Raw genomic sequence first — 20538 nt, 5'->3', positions numbered from 1 at the left:
TTGCAATACTTAAAGTTGACAAGAGATAAATTCCTGACTTTGACCATTTTTTAGTTGTTTGGGCCAGTTACTTTGTGGAATACCCCACTTGTGCTTATCGCACGTTTCCTTATGATTAGATTGATGTTTTCCATTTGGGGCAGAAATGCCAATGCAGTGCCATGGTTCCTCTTCTCAGTGTATCTCGCCAGGATGACACAGTTTGACCCAGTATTGATGATGCCAACTTTATTATTTGGGTAAGTGGCATCTGCCAGCTTTCTAAACTTTAAAGTTAGGATTTAACCGTTTTGTTTTTGCCTTAAACCACATAAATGTGCATTCGTTCATTAGGCTTTTGATTCATGCCAAGGCTTTTTCTTTGAGTGTAGATCTGCTAACTGGATCTCTAAGCCATTATCACTGTACTACCTAGAATACATTGTCTAAGATTTTCAATTTCTTTAAAGAAGAGCAAGAACATAAAGCCAATCTGAATGCTGAGTTATTCTAGAACTAATTTTTAACTAATTTATATAATTACAGAAATAAGTGCAACTGGCACAAGCAGGTTTGGGAACAAATGTGACCGACTGATATTGGTAAAAATATAACTCAAATGATAGAATTAAAGGCTATGGGTACTCCTGCTCCATGAGTACCCATGGATATTAGTATATTTTTCAGAGAATGCAGGGTATGGGTTAATCTAGCAAGGCAATTAAATAGTAGTCAGTCAATAGAACTATTGCTATAATTTAAATTTCTCAGAATTGAGGGATGTGAGTTTTCTGATTGAAAAATCCCACCAAGCACGCAGCAAAATAAATTTAATTCATCTTTGAGAAACATCACTTTACTGGGATAAAGAGAAAATCCTAAAAGAACCCAGAGAGGAAAAAAAAAAAAGTATTCCCCTACAAAGCGAAGGGAGTCATAATTGCATCAGATTTTTCAACAGGCTTCAAAATTTGGGCGGAAAATTATTTTTAATCAACACATTTGTTACAAAGACAAACTATGAATCAAGTGTGAGGGACGCCCAGTGACATATTCAGTTATGCAAGGTCTCCCAAGCTCTCTTTCTTAGAAAGGTAGTGAAGAATATACGAGAATTCAGTAACACAAAGGAAGCTCAAGATCTAGGAAACAGAAGCTCCAACCCAGAGTACTGCAAAGTATCAGCTGTCTGGATGGGAGAGGGGAAATGTAGGGTAGCAGAGAGAGGTCTCTGGGAGTTGGTGGGGGAAGCATGGAATTGATTATCTGATGTCTTGAACTTTTAGAAATCTTATTAGACATTGGACAGATTTGTAGAAGCCCTGGGAATAAAGAGTAGTAAGTACCTTGAAAACTAAGCAAATGACAAATATTGAAGCATCTCATCAACAAGAAAAAAAAAAGTCGTAAAAAAAAAGTACCGGAGCACAATTTTTGGCTCAACAAAGGGCAATATTTATATAGAATAATACAACTCTGTCTATTGACTTAACAAAAAATGATGTAGAACTAGAATGCAAGCTTTATGGGAACTGAAACCTCATCTTACTCACTGTTATATCCCAGTATTTAGAAGTATTTGGTACGTTGAAAAATAATCTTAAGTGATGTACCTTTCTTTTATGATAGTATGTGAGCTTAAAATTTACAGTTAAAGGTAACGAGGGGTTTTTGTTGTTGTTGTTGTTGTTGCTGCTGCTGCTGTTTGTTTTTTAAGATCTCTAAGGTGAGAAGAACTCCTGGGGCCATACTGAACACCAGCTAGTGAGAAGTGGCCTGCCATTCTCCCACGTGTTTCGTCCACGTGGAAACATGTCGTTCTGAGACTGTGCCCGACATCAACGCCCCACCTCCGCGTTCCAGGCCTGGACCTTCACAAGTGGGTCACTCCACACTCAGGCTGCACCTGCGAGAATAACTCACTGGGTCTGAAGATACATTGGTCATCATCGGTGGGGCAAATATCTGGTAGTAAAGGCATATTCGCTTGTGAATTTAGCCTATGTTAACAGACAAGAAAGGTGGCTAATGGTTTTTGTCCCCCGATCTGCATAGTTTGCTTCCATAAGTGTTTGTTTTCCATACAACTGTAGCTCTCTGATCACTAACGACACAGAAGACCATTTTCCACAATTATCTTTAAACTTTCTCTTCCTGATTACCAACATAATAAATGAAAATTGCAGAAATTTTGAAAAATGTAAAGAAGAATAATCCTCCCAAATAACCAGAGACAACACTGTTAACATTTTCTTTTTCCTAAGTGACTTTTTTCCTTCTCAACATTGAGATCTTACTATTGTAGGGATAATTTCGTGTCTAGTTTACTAACCATAGGAAATAAGCATTTCTCCAATCATTAAAAATAAATCTTACAGGCAAGATGGAAGATCGTTTCAAAATTATTTCCCTTAGAGGAAAATTTTAGCTGCTAGGCAAACGCCGTTTTATGAGTGGTAAGGGTTTCAATATTTCTCAGAGAAGCCCTTCTGGGGCACCTCCTCAGAGGGTTGACTCTTGGGAAGCTCATGATTTAATGGGGTGCTGTCACCATCTGGGGCTGTGCACTCACTTTGATTCCAAGACCAGTGTGCATCTCACCAGCTCATGACCTTGGAAGTTTTCTTCTCTGAGATTCACCTTTCCTTATCTATAAAATGGAGATAATTATATCTCCCTCCTAGGGTAATTTAGAAGATTAAAAGAAATGTGGCACATAGATAAGAATGAGGACTAAGTGCACATGAGCCACCAGTGTCCTCATCATCATTGTGACCAAGGGTTAAGAGGAGCAGACATTCCTAAAGATCAGTCACCCCTCCTGACAATAGAGCTTGTTGTCTTTGCTTATTTAATCTGTGTATTCCTGTTCCAATCAATGCTTAGCTTCTTTTTCGAATGCAGGAGTACTTTGCCTTCCGAAGTGAGCACGTCTCTAATGCTCTCACCCACTCTGTGCCTGCCTTCTTATCCTGGAGGAACTTTACAAACCTAATTGCCAACTCTGGCTTCAAACCCAATGTGAAGAAATAAAGGCACGGCTGAAATATATTTTGTTGTTGGGAAGCAGGAAGGAGAGAGAGACCTGGCATTAAGCTGAGAGCCAACTGTGAGCCATAATCTGGACTAGATGCTTTTTTCACCAAAATGCAGGTATATTACTCCTTCTTGGCAGATGAGGAAACATTGGCTGAGAGGGGAAGGGAGCTGCCCATAGCCACATGGCCAGAAAGTGGCGGAGTCAGAAATGGAAGCAAATTCTCTCAGATTTCAAAATGCCGGCTGCTTCTACTCTATCAGAATACATACTGCCCCGAAAAAGTTTAGATAACGCTCCACTACCAATAACAGTAATTTACTATGCAGTCACTGGATGCTGGGTGCTAAATCTACTGCATGCATTACCTCATTTAATCCTCATATCAGCCCTATGAAGTAGATACAGGTGTCATCCGCATTTAGCAGAAGAGAAAACAGGCTCAGAGAAGTTAAGCTACATTCTCGAGGTCGTGCAGATTCATTGTTGGAATGCTAGCCCAGGTCTGCTTGATTCTGAACCACAGGCTCCGAACTACCACACCCTCCTCCTGCCTGCCATGCCTGCCTTTCACGCCCCCTCGAAACATGTTTGAAAAAAAGAATATCAGTGTTTACACCCAAGTCTTCCAGGTTTCATACTGATTCTCTAACTCGGTCCATAATCAGTGAACATGTAGCGAACGTCCCAAGAATCGAGGGGAGGCAAAGACAAAGACACAATCCCTGTGGCATCCATGACTATCCAACCACGGGATCCAGCGAGCACACCTGGCTGCGTGACCATTTTGCCAGGCCTCTTCATGGTCCCTATGCCAACAGCCACCCCAGCAGAGATGGCATCAGTGATACGCATGACAATGAATTAAAATATCTTTAAGCCTAAAATCATTTTCTAGAGAAATCGGGCCAAAGGCCAAACCATTTTTTGGAGCTTGTTTTCCCTAAGGGCTGAGGATCTGCTCTTCCCGAGACCGGTTTCTGAGAAGAAGAGAACAACATGGACTGTGCTCTTTGCTCAGAGAGGAGGCCAACCGCGGGCTGACGTGGGCAGATACGAAAGGCAGGCTGTCCTGCCTCAGGCTGGAACCAGCTCTATCATCCGGCGTGCGCTCCACGGCGCCCAGGATCCGGCTAACACTCCACTCCCATTGAGACCACATTTTTGCTTAGTTTATCACCAGCCTTGTCTTATCGGTTTGTTCCCCCTTCTCCTTTTCAGCTCCTTCGAAAGATCATGTGAACAATGAACCCCGTCTCACGTTCTGCTTCTCGGGACACCAGCCCACAACGGTTGATAGGAAACAAACTGCCCACCGCAGCAGCGCGACCACTAAGACACTCAGCTACGGTGAACGGGACGCAGCAGCTGATCGTGCTGTGCTATCCTAGCGGTCTGGGGGAAGGGCTGACCAGACAGACTGTGGGGTTGGGTGGCTTCTACACCACTGAGCTGTTGAAGAGAGAAAATGACAGACTCAGTGATCCACAATTTCAGAGGGCCTGCTTGGCAGCATTTAAAGAGACCCTTATCCCCTGCATTTGGGGGGCTGAAAGAGGTGAGGAATAGGCACAGGACTGAACCGTATGAGTGGCAGAACTTCAAAGAATGCCAGTTCTCTGACAGGCACATCCCATTACACCAACGAAAAGGGAAGGAGGGGACCCTGGTTCTTGGGAGGGCCTCTCTGAAGATAAACCCAGATTCTCCTGAACCCGCTGGGCCTGCATTAGTGTCCCTGTTCCTTTGCTGGAAGATAGAAGCCCTCCCCACCCCGGCTTGCTGGAAAATGAAACAGGTGCTTTACAAAGCAATGCTCGCCCTCCTAGGGACTTACTCCACCTCCTCTTCTGGCCGCCGGATTGATAACCAGGACAAAACCTCAGCGTGGACCAACCCAGGAAGTGCTAGTCATGCTGAGGAAAGAAAGGGGCTGTAGACCAGAACCGGCCAATGTGCACAAATCCAATCTGAGGACAGTGCCTGTGGAGGACTCCGATGCTGACGGATCAAGGCGGGCGACACATAAGCTGGATAACAGCGTTTCTTGATGTGGAAGGGCCTTCTCCAGTGGCACAGGATTTAATACCCTGGCCTTCTCCAGTGGCACAGGATTTAATACCCTGGCCTTCTCCAGTGGCACAGGATTTAATACCCAGAGAATGGTTCCGGTACCCTGGTGGGATGCGCCTGAAAGACTGGAAAAAGCAACGACCCAAACTGAACGATGCGAACTGGAGGGCAGGATCGACAGGCTCAGGGAAGTGGGCCTGCTACATGAGAAGGGACAAGCCCCCAGCTGACCGTGTTCCTTGGGAAGGCCTAGAGGACACACCACTAGAAGATGAGAAACGTGTTGGTGAGGGGACACCAGATCATGAGAGGCTCGGTGGTGGCTGTCTCCTATAGGAGACAATAATTTTATTATTCTGGATAATAAAATTCCAGAATAGCTAAGACCAATGGAAACACGGAACCGTAAGAAACAAGATGGGTGCAATTACCATCAAGGGCAACAAGGTTGGAATGACGGCCAGGGGTCCTTGACCTGCAGGGATCAGGTAGATGGCTCATCAAACATAGTAATCTTGGGCACGAATTAGAAGACAGTCAAACCAGACTACTTCTTGATACACACAGTCGAAAGAGATCAAGACTGGATGAGCCAAAAATGGGGCCAGCGATATTCCTGGACACAGGACCAAAGCAGTCACACGGGGTCCAGTGCTCATAAGGGCCTCGTGCCTGAGGTTTAATGCTCTGCACTTGCCTATCTTGAAGCTGCAATTAATTTTATCTTTGGATCTGTTTTGTAAGGGGAGTCTTATGTAAGTCAAGACAACAGAGATGCACAGGCACCTGGAGGCTTGGTTCACAGGTAGTGCCTCCTCCCGCCACCTCCCCACTCCCCTGTGCCGATGGCCCACGTTCTGCCCGGCTGCCCACTGCAGCCCTCCGACCCTGGCAGGGGCCTGAGTACACGCACGTTACCCAGGATAAAGCATGGCAGCGGCTGTCCCTGTCCTTGGCACATTCATCCGGCACTGTGGCAAGGACGAGCATCTCACCTACGCCCCGTGCAGGCACCTGGACAACCCAGCGCAGAGGCTGCAGCAACCGTCGGCCTTCCTCCCACTGCGGGTCGGAGCGGTTGGCCTGTGGGAAGAGGAGATTCCTGGCACGACTTCCTCCACCAGGACGTGGCATGTCGGGGCGTAGCCTCGTAAAGTGTATAAATGTCTAACCACTATGCTGCACGCTGAAAACAAATGTAAAATACTGAACATCAACTGTAACTGAAAAATTTCAAAAAAAGAAAAAGATTTTATATCTTAGTATCTTTAACAGCACTTTTCTGTTTTTTTGTTTTTTGTTTTTAACAAGGGGGTCCCCATTTTCATTTTTCTCTGGACCCCACAAATTAAGCAGTCCTGCTCACTCCCCTTCTCCTGAGAGCACTGCCCCCAATAAATCCCTGGAACAGCGTCTCTATCCTCATCCCAGACTCAGCTTCTGAGAACCTGACATAAGACGTACACCAATTTATTGGGAAGAAAAAACTAGAAAAAACAAAACATGAAAGCAACAAGAGACGGCAGCGCCTCCTGCCCGTCACAGCAGAATCCAGCGCCCCCAGCTCTCACACCTTCTTCCCAGCGTATCCTGAGCTCCTCTCTGAACCGAGGTGGCAGGGTTGAAACGAGGTGGCAGGGTTGAGACGGGGCTCGTCCCGCACCTTTGTCTATCACTCTTCAGGCAGGTGTTGAACACCTAATAACAACAGCTCCCGTTTACTGAGAACCACCCACGTGTCAGACAAGTGCTTACCCTGACTTATGGCCAATCCACAGGTCACGCCTATGCAGTAGGTGACAGGATCCCCATGTTACAGAGAGGACACAGCCTTACTGGGGTGAAGCCTCTTGCCCAAGGTCACTCATCTAACGAGTGACAGACTCAGCATTAAACTCCTGGGCCTTTACTTCTCATCACTAGGCAACTAGGCCACTGTCCACACTATGCTGCACTGGAGCTGGGGGTGTGAACGAGACACGGTCCTTACAAAGGCACACTTTGTTAGTGAAATAGTGGCTTATTTACACATATTCCAGATAAATGATATTGTCAGACATTTTGCATTCAATCAGAAACTCTCAAAATAGAAAGGGAGGTCAAAGTCAGTCCAGAGCTGTACCCCATCTATTCTTCCGCCCCAATTAGCACTCCTGGCAGGGTCAACCCAGCTTCCTGGTATCGGAAAGCTCTGGGGACAGTACTGTCACCCCCATAGGAGGAACTTCCGCCTATTTTCTCCAGCACTTACTACTGGAAATAACGGCCTTACCATTTATCTGTTCCTCTCTCTGGTCTGGCTCTGCTCCAACAGCACAAGCTACTAACCAGAGCACTGACTGGACTAGACAAGCAACCCCATGACAGCCCCTCCTGACAGGGGTGAGCGTGGCTGGTCTCCCTATGAGCTTCTGCTAGGGCCTGCTTCCAGACCCTCACATCCTGGCTGCCTCCTCCCCTCACTCCAGCTCCACAAAGTCAGATCAATTACTCAGGACTCGCTTGAGTCCAAGTGTCAAAAGCCAAAATCAACCTGATTTAAGGAAAGAAAGAACGGAGGAATGGGATTTATTGGCTCGAGTAACTGAAAATCCAAGCCTGATGAGGTGGAGGAAATGAAATGACATTATAAACATGGCAGTTTTGTCTCCTAGGCTTCACTCCGTGGCAAGCTCCCTGTAGAGGGCTGAAGCAGAAGCAGGCTTACATCCCCAGGGTTTAACATCTCTGACCGAAAGGGAGGCCAATAAAAGCACCAAATGCAAGCCTCATCGGTCCAGTTTTGGATTGTACTGCCATGCTTGATCCAATCACTGCAGTCAGAGGAAAGGAACATGCTGATTGCCAGGCCTGGACCTGGAACAGGGCTTGAGAGCAGGAAAAGGTTGGTTTCCCAAAGGAAAAAAGGTCAAATTACTTTTAAAAGTGAGAATGGATATTGGGCAGGCGAAATCCACAGATGCCTTCCTAGCGCCCACAGCAAAGAGCCTGGTACCATATGGCCGGACGAGCCCAATAGCAGGGAGATTCTAACTATTTTTGTCCTGCCTTAAAGAGGACAAAAGAGGTGGTTTCTGGGGCTCCAATGAGAGCTGGGTGTGGCTGGGATTCAAGTCCCCGGTTCTTCTTTTTCTCTCTCCTCACTCCTTCCCTACCCCGTCCACGAACGCTGATCCAGACATCCTCCTGTTGAAACTGGAGGCAGAGAGAAACGAGGCACGTGGTATGCTGTGTGACCCGAATTCCTCTGACCTCCCAGGAGCCTGACGGGCTGCCAGTCTCAAAGACACTCCTTTCAGGGGAAAGGGAATCGGGAACTGATGGGGCTGTCCGGCTGGAGGCACTCGGGGGAACTGGCGGAGAAAGAGCTGCTTTCAAGTGATCAGTTTACACAACTCACTCCTATAGTACAGATGCTTCTGTACGGGTTAGTAATTTTTTTAAAAAAAAATCAGATTATAGTTTAAATGCACTGTGAAAACAATAATAAAAACCAGCTACCATTTATTAAGTATCCAATACTCAGGGGGATATTTTAAAACTCTATGAAGTAGGGATTATTACCTCCATTTCGTAGACTAGCAAACTGAGTCTCAAAACCTGCCCAAGGTTCCGAGGGCAGTAAGTGACAGCAAGAATTTGACCCCAGGTCTGCCTGCCTCCAAAGCTCCCACTGTGTTTTCTGTCACATATACTGAGGGAAAGGAATCCCATGGCAATGATTTTCATCGCCTTCCGGTAATGCCTCACAGCGTCAGTCCTGAGCGCGCAGTTTGTTTGTAGTGAAGCATACTTCTGGGTTACCCTAACGGTTAACGGGAAGAATCAGTATTGAACACTTTTCGACACTGAGGTTACAGCCACACGACTCCATTCCTCCCCTCGACCACGCTTTGTGACCTACCACACCGTCCACGTGGTTGGCATAGTGGTCAAGAGCGTCCGCTATGGCACCGCACTGCAAGACCCAGCTCCAACTAGCTCTGAAACGAACTTCAAAAAGTGGCTTACAGTCCATTTGGGGCCTTAGTTGTTTGTCCCTGCCACACAATCAGCAACAATAGAACCTATGTCATAGGATTTTAATGAAGATCAAACAAAATAATGTAAGTGAAACTCTCAGCACACCTGGTATATAGCAAATGTTCAGTAAATGTCCCTACCAGACTGAAGGCTCCCTGGGGGCGGGAAGCGTGTGTGCTTTGCGTCGCCACTGCAACCCTAGAACCTGGAACGGTGGCATGTTGTAGGCACTCACTAAACGTTTGTTGAGTGAATACTTTATTTAAGCTGGCTCATCTAATCCTTAACAAATCTATGAAGAAGGGACAGAAAATAAAATGATTTTAAGTAGCATTAAATGCTAAGAAAAAAAGCAAAGGACAGAGAGTAGCAGAAAAAGGTAAGGGGGGCGGAGGAGATATCATTGTAGATAACTAAGAGCTGAATCAAGTTAAGGACAAAACCAAGGGTAGGTCTAACAGGGGAGTGTGACGGACTGAATGTCTGTGTCCTTCGTATGTTGAAGGCCTATCCTCCAGCGTAGCTGTATTTGGAGATGGAACCTCTAAGGAAACGATTAAGGTGAGATGAGGTTTTAAAGGCGGGGCTCTGAGCCAATAGGATTCGTGTCCTTATAAGAAGGACACCGCTTTTTTAAGCAGAGATCTTGCTCTCCCCACCCCTCTGTGCACAGGCACCTAGGAAAGGCCATGTGAGCATGCAGGGAGATGGGGCCACCAACGAGCCGAGAGAGGAGGCTTAAGAACAAAGCCTGCTTTGCCAGCACCTTGACCTTGGACTTGCCAGCCTCCAAACTGAGAACTAAGTTTCTGTGGTTTAAGCCGTCCAGTCTGTGGTACTTTGTTATGGCAGCCCAACCTAAGAATATGTTCTAGGAAAAGGGACCGAAGGAGCTTGGCATTTAAAGAGTGACAGGAGGCCAGGAAGTGAGCAAGGGAGAACATGATGAGAGAGGGTTGGAGAGTCAGGCCAGGCCTGCCTGACAGGCTCTGGAAGCAGGATGTCAAGAAAAAGCCCTCACCTCCAATGAAATCATTATCATCACCATCACAATATTTAACATAAAGAACTGACATTTTCTCAAACTTATGTAAAGTATAAACCAAGGCCTTTGTAGAAAACGAAGAGATTTTTATAGTTCTGTAACACGATCTATAGGTAAATCTATAGATATTCTACGCAAATTCAGTTTCTACACAAATCAGATTTCTTGCCATGGAGCAACCACTGGAAACAGAACCCCTTTCCTCTCCCTCAGGCAAGGACAAGTATGTTCCAGCTACGAGCCACCAACACCATGCCCCTCACCCCGCCGCTGGGCCCACATGGAAGGGCTTCAGCTTCTCAGCACTACCGGATCTGGCCACGCCTGCTGTTTCCCATGCCAGCGCCGGGGTGGATCGACAGACCTGGCTGCTGCTGAAATCACTGGGCGATATGCTGCCTATGCCAGGAACAGAAACCTCCCCCAGCCAGCTCCGGTCGAAATGGAAGCTGATGGTTAGAATGCAGAAGTATTCTGGAAACAAAGCACAGTCAAGATCTGGAGTCTGGAAAGCCACCGGGAAGAGAGCGCCCCACACTCTCTATCATCTCTGCTTCTTTGTTTACTCTCCCAACAGACAACTCGCTTCGTTTAACCAACTTGCGTATGGTCCAATACACCAGCCTCAGCTCCATTTGGACTCTGAAAGTCCCCGTGGCCTCTCAGCCAGGCTCTTGGTTAACTAGCTAAGTTTGTCAATATCCTCGTCACATATTCCCAGGGGAGGGATTAGATTGGTGTAGCCTCAGCTAACCTTCAAAATGACTCTGGCTAAAAGAGCTTTGTCAAGCCTGAGGACCATGAGCAACAAAAATAAAATTGTTTTAAGCCACTATGTTTTGGGTGATTTATTACTGTTAAAAAAAAAAAAAATTCAACCAAGTAAATTTGAAAACCTAATTGGCTTTATTAAGTAATTCATGGATTGGTCAGCAGTCCATCCAGCAACTAGAAGGGTGCTCCAAGGAATTATACAAAATGGAAGGTTTTTATAGGCGGAAGGGTGTGGCAGGGGAGTTATTAGCAAAAACAAACAAAGGAACAGACTATTTTTAGGCCTGGTCATCTTTTGAGGGGAAGGGAATGACAAGGTTTTCCTCATGCTAATTACCCCTCTAGTATGGATCAGGAAATTCTGGACTGATTGGTTTAAAATTCCATTCCTGGGAGAGGTTGAAACTGTAATTAGGTTAGTTTTCAAGCTTTGGTTTGGTGAGATGGCTTAGCAAAAGTGACTCCATTTGGGCCTGTTGTTTTTTTGTTTTTTGTTTTTTGTTTTTTTTTTTAACAGTACATGACAATAGATAACTGGAACAGACTTGGGTATCGAAAATTATAACAGAAACCCAAACATGTGGCATCATTACAGTCCCCCCTCTTCCAATATCCAAAGACTGAATATATATTTCTTACTCTAAATCACAGTATCACAATCGTCCTGTGTTTGGCCAGCAGACAAAAGCTAGAGGGGCCTCCAAGAGCACGTCAGTGAAAGTCTAACGGGCCTTGATGGTGACTTAAAGGAAAGTGAGGAAAATGCGTCTGGAGGCTGGAGGAAAAGGGACGGACCCTTGTGGGTGCTGGAAGGTGTGTGGTGACAGTGTTTTTTGCTGTAATGCAAAAAGTAGGAAATATTCCATAACAAGCATGAATGATCTGGCCAATCTGCCTACTGTAAAATGCAAAGGAGAGAGTACAACTAAAAAAAAGAAAAAAAAAGGAATTTTTCTGGTTTTCAGGAAAAATTTATAGGGTATGTGAAAGAGTCAGAGTTGTCTAGATTTGAAAATAAATCTACTTCTCACTCTCAGCCTCTCCAAAGGGTAAACTATTCTCAAGTTAAAATGGCTTTCTAGCAAAGGTTGGACACAGCAGCTTTTAGGAGCTTAGAAAGGTTTAAGGAGTTACTTCCTTAACCTTTTCAAAATTCTTCTAAAGAGCTTAAGGGTGTTCCTTGCTGTCCCTTTACTAAGCAAGATTTCCAAGATCCTTAAGAGCATTCTCCCTCCTCAGCCTGAAAAGGCACCTAAGGTAGAAAAAAACTTATCTGAGCCAAAGAGATTTGTGGTCATGGCTTACTTCTCAATGGAAGGAACTCTGATAAGGATCATTAAAAAAATCTCAAAGTTTTTTAGGATTGGCTTGAACCAAGAGAGGAGATAGTGCAGGGTAAAAAGACAGCTTTGGATTCTAGAACCTCTGTGGACAGGAAGTAGGCTCAGAAACTACTCAGGGCAAACACAGGTTTAGCTTCTATGGCAAAGGACGGGGAAATCCAGAAAGTGGAATCATGAACTCGGAAGGCAGAGCTGCAGAGAATCATTGAATAGGACTGGACCCTAATCTGGGAACCTGCAATATGTTTACTGTGGTTTTCTGATGCCTATGCCACCGTTGTATGTTGGGTATGGAATATAGATAACTTGCCTTTTTAGTTCACAGATACTCAGATCAAAAAGAATCATTCTTGAAGAGCTGCAACTAAGGAACCACACTCATGGCACCTCATCCATACCTGGAAGTGATATAGGAGATGAGATCCTGGACTTCAAGCCTGAACTGGATGGTATGAGACCAGTGCCTGGCACATAGGAGTTGCTCAATAAATCTCTCTCAGTATTGCTACTTGATATCGGTTGAGCCACTGTCAACTAGCGAGGCCTCTGATAATGAATAGGCCTCCTCTCACGTAAGAGAACTACGAACCTATTAAGCCGGCTGGCCAAGTGCCAGCTTGCCTTGTGCAAAGTCTCTGGGGCTGGATGACTGGAAACATTTCAAACAAGGTTTGGGCATTTTGTTTGGTTCTAGATGTAAAGTGGCCCAGTTCAGTTCCTGTTGGAAAATGACATTTTCTGACCTCGAGCATCAGTGAGTATGAAAGTAAACAGTGGGTAAGAGGGTATAAAGCAAATAAGGTAAAGAGAACAGACTTCTACTCCGTGAACAGGATCAGCACTGTGCATGAAGACTCGGCTTCTGAATGGATAGAGGATATAGTCTGATTTTGTTAGCTAGTCAATTCAGCTAGTTGAATATTAATTCAAAGTTGACTTGCACAAAGATCTAAAGTTTGTGCTGTATAACATCCAAAAGCCAGAAGTGGAGGTTCCCGCCATGAGGAAGGTTGCGATCTAGTCGTTGATGTTAATTCAATCACTTACATCTAGTCATTCCCCTAGCAGGTCTCCTTGCCTAAGCTGTTATCTTTACCAAAGATCAAGTAAACGTTCTAAAATGTGGTTCTAATCCTGACACTCCTCTGTTTTTAAATCTTTGCTGGGTCCCTGTGGTTCTTCGGACAAAGTCCAAACTCTTTAACGTGGTTTACGAGAAACTTTGTTCTGGCTTAAAACCCTCCAGTGGAGCCACATTCCTTTTAGAACGGAATCCGAACTATCTGTATCCTACAGGCTCTGTACAGACTGGCTCCTCTCTGACTTCGTCACCTTTCCCCACCTTCTACCTCACCTCTCTTACTCCACTGCGAACTTCCTGGTTCCCCAACACGCCTCAGAACCTTTGCTTGCTTGGGACACTCATCCTTGAGTTCTCTGCACAGCTGGCGGCCTCTTAAACTTCTCAAGTCAACCCTAGTCATCTAATCTGTTACCCAGCATCAAAGAGCAGATTTCCTTAACAGAGTTTATGATAAGCTGCAATTATCTCACTTTATCTGCAGACCCCTTGAAAACAGGAACCCTATCTGCCACTGCAATACCTTCCACTCATGGAGCAGGTGCTGAGCATATAGTATATGCTCAAAATTTTTGTGAAGCATGAATGAACCTCCATTTTCCAGATTTCAATTCCAAAGCTCAGAGAGCATAGAGGACTTGGCTGAAGTGGCAGAGCGAATTCTGTCTGATTTCAAGGTCCGTGCTCTAGACCAGTGTGGCTCAAAGTAGCTAGTCAGTGAATGGTTGCTGGTCTAAGCCTAAGGCAGTGACAGATTGCGTCAAAAAGTACAATAATGCAAACCTACCTTCATGGAGCATATCTTGCTATGAAAAGAAATGTCAGCTGAACTAAAAACAGTGTGCTTGGTGAGGTACTTGATTCACATTCCCCCTCAAGCTCCACATCTTACTGGGAGCTGAGAACAAAGAGTTGTGGGTGACACCTGCCTGTGTGAGGCACTTTGACGGCACTGCTTCAGCCTGGCCACCACATAGTCCCCTCGTTCTTCTTTGTCCCTTAGCCAATGACTTCATATGAAGCACCTAGTTTATTTTTGGCTCCTCCTTCTATGCACAGGAAGTATCAGTTTGTACCATAGATGAAGAGAATATTGAGGTGTTTTTGTTTTTTTTGTTTTTGTTAAATCCTGCTTTTCAAAGCCATCAAGAAAACTTTGTTTTGAACTCTTCCCACTTTTGGAATTTTCATGAGGCTCCATGCTCCAGAAAGCTATTCTTGCTGGTTAGTTGGCTACGCTTTTAAAGCCCAATTTCCAAAGTAGAACTATGCAAACTATTCTTATCATACATCCTGGCCTCACAGCCTGAGGCAGTGACAGCCTTAAAAATCCTGTAGTGAAGGGGCCTGTCCTTATGTGCTCTTAGTCTCTTGATACACTGGCACGGAGCTCCCTAACCAGAGGCTGCCCTCATTCTCCAGAGAACACAGAGTGTTCACTTCTAACCTCATCAAACAGGCCCATTATACACACACAAACACATGCACATCCATGCCAAGATCTTCGGTGGTGGCAGTGACAGGAAAGGTTTGCTCACTCATTCAGATACTCAGTGAGAACTTTCTACGTGCCGGAAACTGTGCTAAGAGTTGGTGATTAAAGGACAGTGTCCTTGCTACCTAGGAGCTTTCTGAGCTGAGGAAGTCAGACCAAATGTCATAGAAATAGTATCATGATGAATGCTATGAACAAAAGTACTAGTTTTAAAAGGTCAAACAGGCCCCCTAATCTAGTCTGCTTGTGGCTGCTAGAGAGGGCAGACGGGACATTTAAATCGATATGCGAATATCAGCATGCATGCTTTGTTCTCTACTAGTCACCACCAAGGCCACCCCTTTGCTACCATGTGCCAGGTGCTACATTAAGCACTTTAGACACAGGAAGTCATTTTATCTTCACAAAGGCAGAGAGGCATGGGAACCATTTTTAACCCCATTTTATAGATGAGGAAACCAAGACAGAGACAGGTGAAATTATAACTCCAAAACTGTACAAGCAACCGGACGTCAAAACCTAATTTTGCCTGATTGTGATGCCTGGTTTGCAACTATTGCCCTCTACTCTGACCTGGTCAAAGCCTGATGAATACACTCTTGTAGGCGGCCCAGGAAGGGGCCAGCTGTAATTAGAACTGCCCCTGATTAAACAGGGCATTAGGAAGTACGTGATGGCTCTCAAGTCATACTCTCTTCAACATTAGCCCCATAAAGTGCAATGATTCACATCACTAGAATGCCTTTGTTGTCAATAATTATTGATTGCTGTAAGCTTCCAGAAGGATGAGAATTTCCAGGTTGCTTCTGAAGGACTTAGGTCTAAACCTATCCGTTTAATTATTAGTGAGCCACCATTCTGGGCCAGGTCCCAGGAGAGGTTTGGGCACACCAAGTAGAGTAAGTCGCAATCCTAGTCTTCAAAGAGCTCCTCTAGTATTGAAGGGGACAGGCAGGTAAACGGGTCACTGTGTTACTGTGCAACAAATAGCAAAGGTAGAAGCTTGTACAAGGACCAGAAGTACCAGAGAGGAAAGGAAGCCTCTCTCTGGAGGAGGGAATTTCTGAGTTGGGTTTAAGGTATGGCTGGGTGTTCAATGGGAACTCAAGAAGAGAGCCTTCCACATGCCAACGGGGCGAAGGCATCAGACATAGCATGCATTCAGTTTATTATAAGCATTTTTTCTTATTGGAGCATGTAATAAAGGGCATATAGTTGCAAGAGAAGCAGCTAAAGAGGTTCGCAGAGGCCAAACATGATGGGTCTTATATCCTAAATTAAAAGGCTGGGATTTTAATCTGAAGACAATGTGGGGGAGAGGCATGGTTCTAAGCCCTGGAAATAATACAGTCTGGTTTGCTTTTGAAAAAACTCACTCTGACATCAGTAAGGCAGGTGGATGGGGAAAAGCCAGCCCAGAGGCAAGAAGAGCCTTTGAGGGTATAAATGAGATGCAGAGGCTGGGGCTCAGGCGAGAGCAGTGAGGCTGGCAGGAAGGAACAGACATGGGGTAACAGCCAAAGGACTTAGTGACTGGTTGGATGTGGGCTGTGAGGGGGTGAGAGGGGTCCAGGATGACTCCCGACTTTTATGCTGGCTGAGTGAGTGGATGCTGCTACCACCAGCTGAGGGTGGGCCTTGAGGAGAGTGAGCAGACAGAACAGGGGTGGGAGGATGATGAGTTCGAGCCTGGACTTGCTGAGGCTAAAGTGCCAGGAGGTGGGGATCAGCAGGAGGAGCGCAGCTCCAGAGACAGGTGCTTCCTGTCCCTAAAAGAAAAAGTCTGGGAGGACTCATTCCTGAGTGGGCTGGAAGTAAGTGACACCCATGTGGGGGGGCAGCTAAGATGCAAATCGTCCACTGCTAAAACAAACTGGGTTTTATGACAAAACATGGATTACATCCCCAGTCTGAGGACAGGATGGCCCTGGAGGAGCAACAAGGCCAAGGCAGAACCCTAATTTCCCACTTATTTATTCCCCATGCTCCTCTTCCTTAGCAAGTGGCAGCACCATACACCGCAATACTCAAGCCCAAACCCTAAAACCTCCCCTTCGTGCCTCCCTTCCCCTCTCTGCATCCACCTCATCTAACTCGTCCTCAACCACCGCTCCATCTCAAACAGCCTCATCACTCATGACCCCCCTCCTGCTTTCCCATCTTCGCTATCATCTCCACAGCATTTATACTATCTAAATACATACCATCTACCTACTTTATATTATCTAAAATAACATTACACACCTGTCCACTTGTTTCCTGTCCAGGTCCCCTCTGGAATGTAAACTCCAGGAGAGCGGGGGCTTCGTCCTCTGCTCCATATCCCTAATCCCCAGAACAGTGCCTGGCACACTGAAGGAGCTCAGGAAGCACGCTAACTGAAGTTCCTGATTCAAGCACTTCTCTCGTCTCCGCTGTCACTACACTGATTCGAGTCCCCCCACCCCAGCTCCAGGAGCCCCCTGGACTTGGTGACTGATTGCATGTGGGCCAGGAGGGCGAGGGAGGGGCCTGAGGTGACTGGTCTTTGCAAATCGTGGCACCTCTCCAATCCACACACTCTCCACAAAGCAGCCAGAGTAACCCTCTAAAATCATAGATCATGTCACTCCCCTGCTTGAAAGCTTCCAGAGGCCCTTCCCGTGGGTCCTTAAGGCCCAGCATGCCCACCTCTCCAACTTCACCTCCAATCACGTCACTCCTTGCTCTCTCCTCCCCATACTCGGCTTTTGTTTCTCAAACCAAACTTACCTCCAGTGCCAGTCACACCTGTCTTTCCCAGCAATCTGCATGGATCCCAGCCCCTATGCCACCTCCTAGAAGTCTTCCCTTACCATCCAAACGAACATGGTGCCTCCTCCTCCTCTGCTGCAACTCCAGACACCCTCGAGCACAGGGGTCCCGGACCCCTGGGCGTGGACCAGTACCAGTCCATGGCCTGTTAGGAATTGGGCTGCACAGCAGGAGGTGAGCGGCTGTGAGCCAGGGAAGCTTCATCTGTATTTGCAGCCGCTCCCCAGCACCAGCATCACCGCCTCAGCTCCACCTCAGATCATCAGGCATTAGATTAGCAGAGGAGCCCCAGTCCCTGGTGCCGAAAAGTTTGGGGACCGCCGCTCTAGTACATCAACCTGATTTCCTTCATGTCACTTATCACAGCCTATTCCAGCTTACAGATTTCCTAACTTGATTTCTGTTTCTCTCTTTTTCACCTCTCTTCCCCACAGCATGTACTCCAGTGCCTGGAACACAGTTAAAGCTCAATTAACATTTGTTGGATGAAATTGTGCTTCCACAATCATGATGATGATGATTAAGACCATGATCCTGATGATGCTCACGCTAACGATGCCCTCCCACGTCAAGCTGCTGCTTTGAGTTTGTGGATCCAAGGACTGACTAGAGCATGTCCCTGACCATCTAATTAGAGACAGAATCTACTGTTACAAGCTTGTGCTGGGCTTTGAAGCTGGGGTGTGCGTGTGTGTGTGTGTGTGCGCGCACGCGCACGCACGCATGTTTAATTCATGCCAGGAGACCTCGCAGTCATCATTAGGTACACTCTACCACCTGTCTCCATGGAAACCCACTCAGTAACAGCAAAATGAGGATATGTCAGGTGTTCTCTATCACTTTGCAAGACAGAGCGGATTTATCATGTTTGGTAGAAAATATATATTAAGACAGTCTCTTGGCCCCTTTAGATGCTCTTCTCAGTGCCCATACTCTACCAGGAAGAACTTTGAAGACATGCTAGACAAGAGAGAAAATGCAGTTAACTGGACAGTGCTGGAGGAAGGGACTGGGGCTGACAGTCAACATGGGCTGCAAAAGAAAGATTCTGGCCAGAAACTGAAGCAGGATGACCTGTCGGTTTCAATAACACTGTGAACTTAAGGGAAAACATAGCTGAATGTATCTCAGACTGCTCCTGAAAAAAAAGAGACATATTTTAGTGAACCTCAAAAAGCAGAGATGAAAGAAAATGCAGACAATTTTTTCATTTTACAGAGGGGTACTTTGGAGCCCAGAGAGGAGAAAGGACCTTCCCAGCGTCACAGAGAAATTCTGTGCCTGATCTAAGAGTAATTTCTCATTATTTAAAGTTCACTGTTTTTCTGGTGCATAACGTCACAGGTGTAAACCTAATTTTACATCCATTTCTAGTTCTCCTTCCTCTTTGACCACAGCGCACTAACACAAAGCACACACGTATCACTTCCCCTTCGACTTCCAAGCTGATGCTATCAAAAAGAGGCAGGAAACAACCGAAAGATATGAGGGTGCAAAAAGCTTGCGGAATCAGTGGGTGAATCATATTAGCCAATGAACACTCTTTGAAAGTCATGTCAGATCAGAAACCATGACTCTCACCCAGTAAAACTGGGAAAACAAGGCCATTCAAGAATATGTGGGGTTTTATGTGGGATGAAGTGACCAAGAGGGAAAAAAAAAGAGGAAAAGAAATAGTTTGACCAAATTTTTAACCAAGCTGTAGGACAGAAATGTGAATTCAAGTTTGGGTTCTTAATCATTGTATTTCAATGGCTGGCGATGAGAATAAAATTTAAATTAAAATTTAAAAAGAAAAGCACCTTGCAAAGTGCCAGCTCTTAGAACATGCTCCCTAAGTGGAATTTTGTGTCCCCTCCTATCCTTATTCACAACCCTTGTGTTATTCTGCACAAGGAAGGGGCAATAAGGCTCAATCCTCCGCTGCCAATTCTCATACCATCTGTTGCCAGTCATTGAATTCCAGGTCAGCTAACTGGGAGGACAGATGTGGAGGGGAGACAGGAAAACAAATCCCCAATTCCATCCCTTCCCCTTCCGGCTAGAGGACTCGGAATCCAGGAGGCAGGGGGAAAGGGGTGCTCTGGCTTTCCTATGACAACCAGAGCATATAATTTTCTTCTCTGGAAATCAATTTACCCTTTGGAAGGAGGGAGCGGGGCTGCAGAGTAACCCCTCCACCCCACCCCACCCCACCCAGGAAACCGTGGAATGGTGACAAAGAGCATGAACTCTGCAAGTGATTTAACTTCTCACGTCCTGCCCCATCTTCAAAATTAAGTGATAGATAATAAAACAATAATTGAACGCAGTTCACAAGGTTGCTAAATTAAATCAATTCACAAAACGTGCTGAGCTGAGTGCCTTGAACACAGTAAGCCTTCAATAAACGTTACCTATTACTACTATTGTCATTATCATCATCATCACCTCTCCAACTCCAGTATCTGAGGTACCTCTATTACGCCAGCGGATTCCTTTGTGAATGACTTTAATTTACTAATGCTCTCAATGGTCTGTGTAACAAGTGGCTCTAGAGTCCTGTATTTAGCACTTTCCGTGACACAGTGACCAGGTTTTTTTCCCTGCAGGGAAAGGCTGTGACTTTGCAGAAGAGCCATTACAGTACCTGCACGGTTCCCTTCCCTTCCCTCAGGCGGCGGGGCGAGGCCAGAGCCCTAGACTTCCGCAGCCCGCCGAGGTGGATCACTATTGGTGGCCTCGTCGCTGGCGTGACCAAGGCCCCGCCCCCTTCTCTCTGGGACCACTCTGGGGCGGTCTCCGGAATGGGGCGGGGGCCGGAGGAGCCAGCGCGATGCGTCCTGGGTTTTGTAGTCCACCCGCCCAGCTGCAGCCGGAGAGCCGGGCCTCTCCACGCGGAGAACTACAATCCCC

The 20538-nt window shown here is 46.1% G+C and overlaps 1 protein-coding gene across 6 annotated transcripts in view; it reads right to left on the bottom strand.

Annotated features, from left to right (window-relative positions):
• Positions 1 to 20538, bottom strand: part of FBLL1 (fibrillarin like rRNA 2'-O-methyltransferase 1) — an 85041-nt gene that overhangs the window by 25232 nt on the left and 39271 nt on the right. The window lies entirely within an intron of this gene.

This window comes from Pteropus medius, unplaced genomic scaffold, assembly GCF_902729225.1.
Source record: "Pteropus medius unplaced genomic scaffold, Ma_sr-lr_union100, whole genome shotgun sequence".
In the NCBI taxonomy this organism is placed as follows: domain Eukaryota; kingdom Metazoa; phylum Chordata; class Mammalia; order Chiroptera; family Pteropodidae; genus Pteropus; species Pteropus medius.
This window is presented reverse-complemented; position numbering and strand designations above follow the sequence as displayed.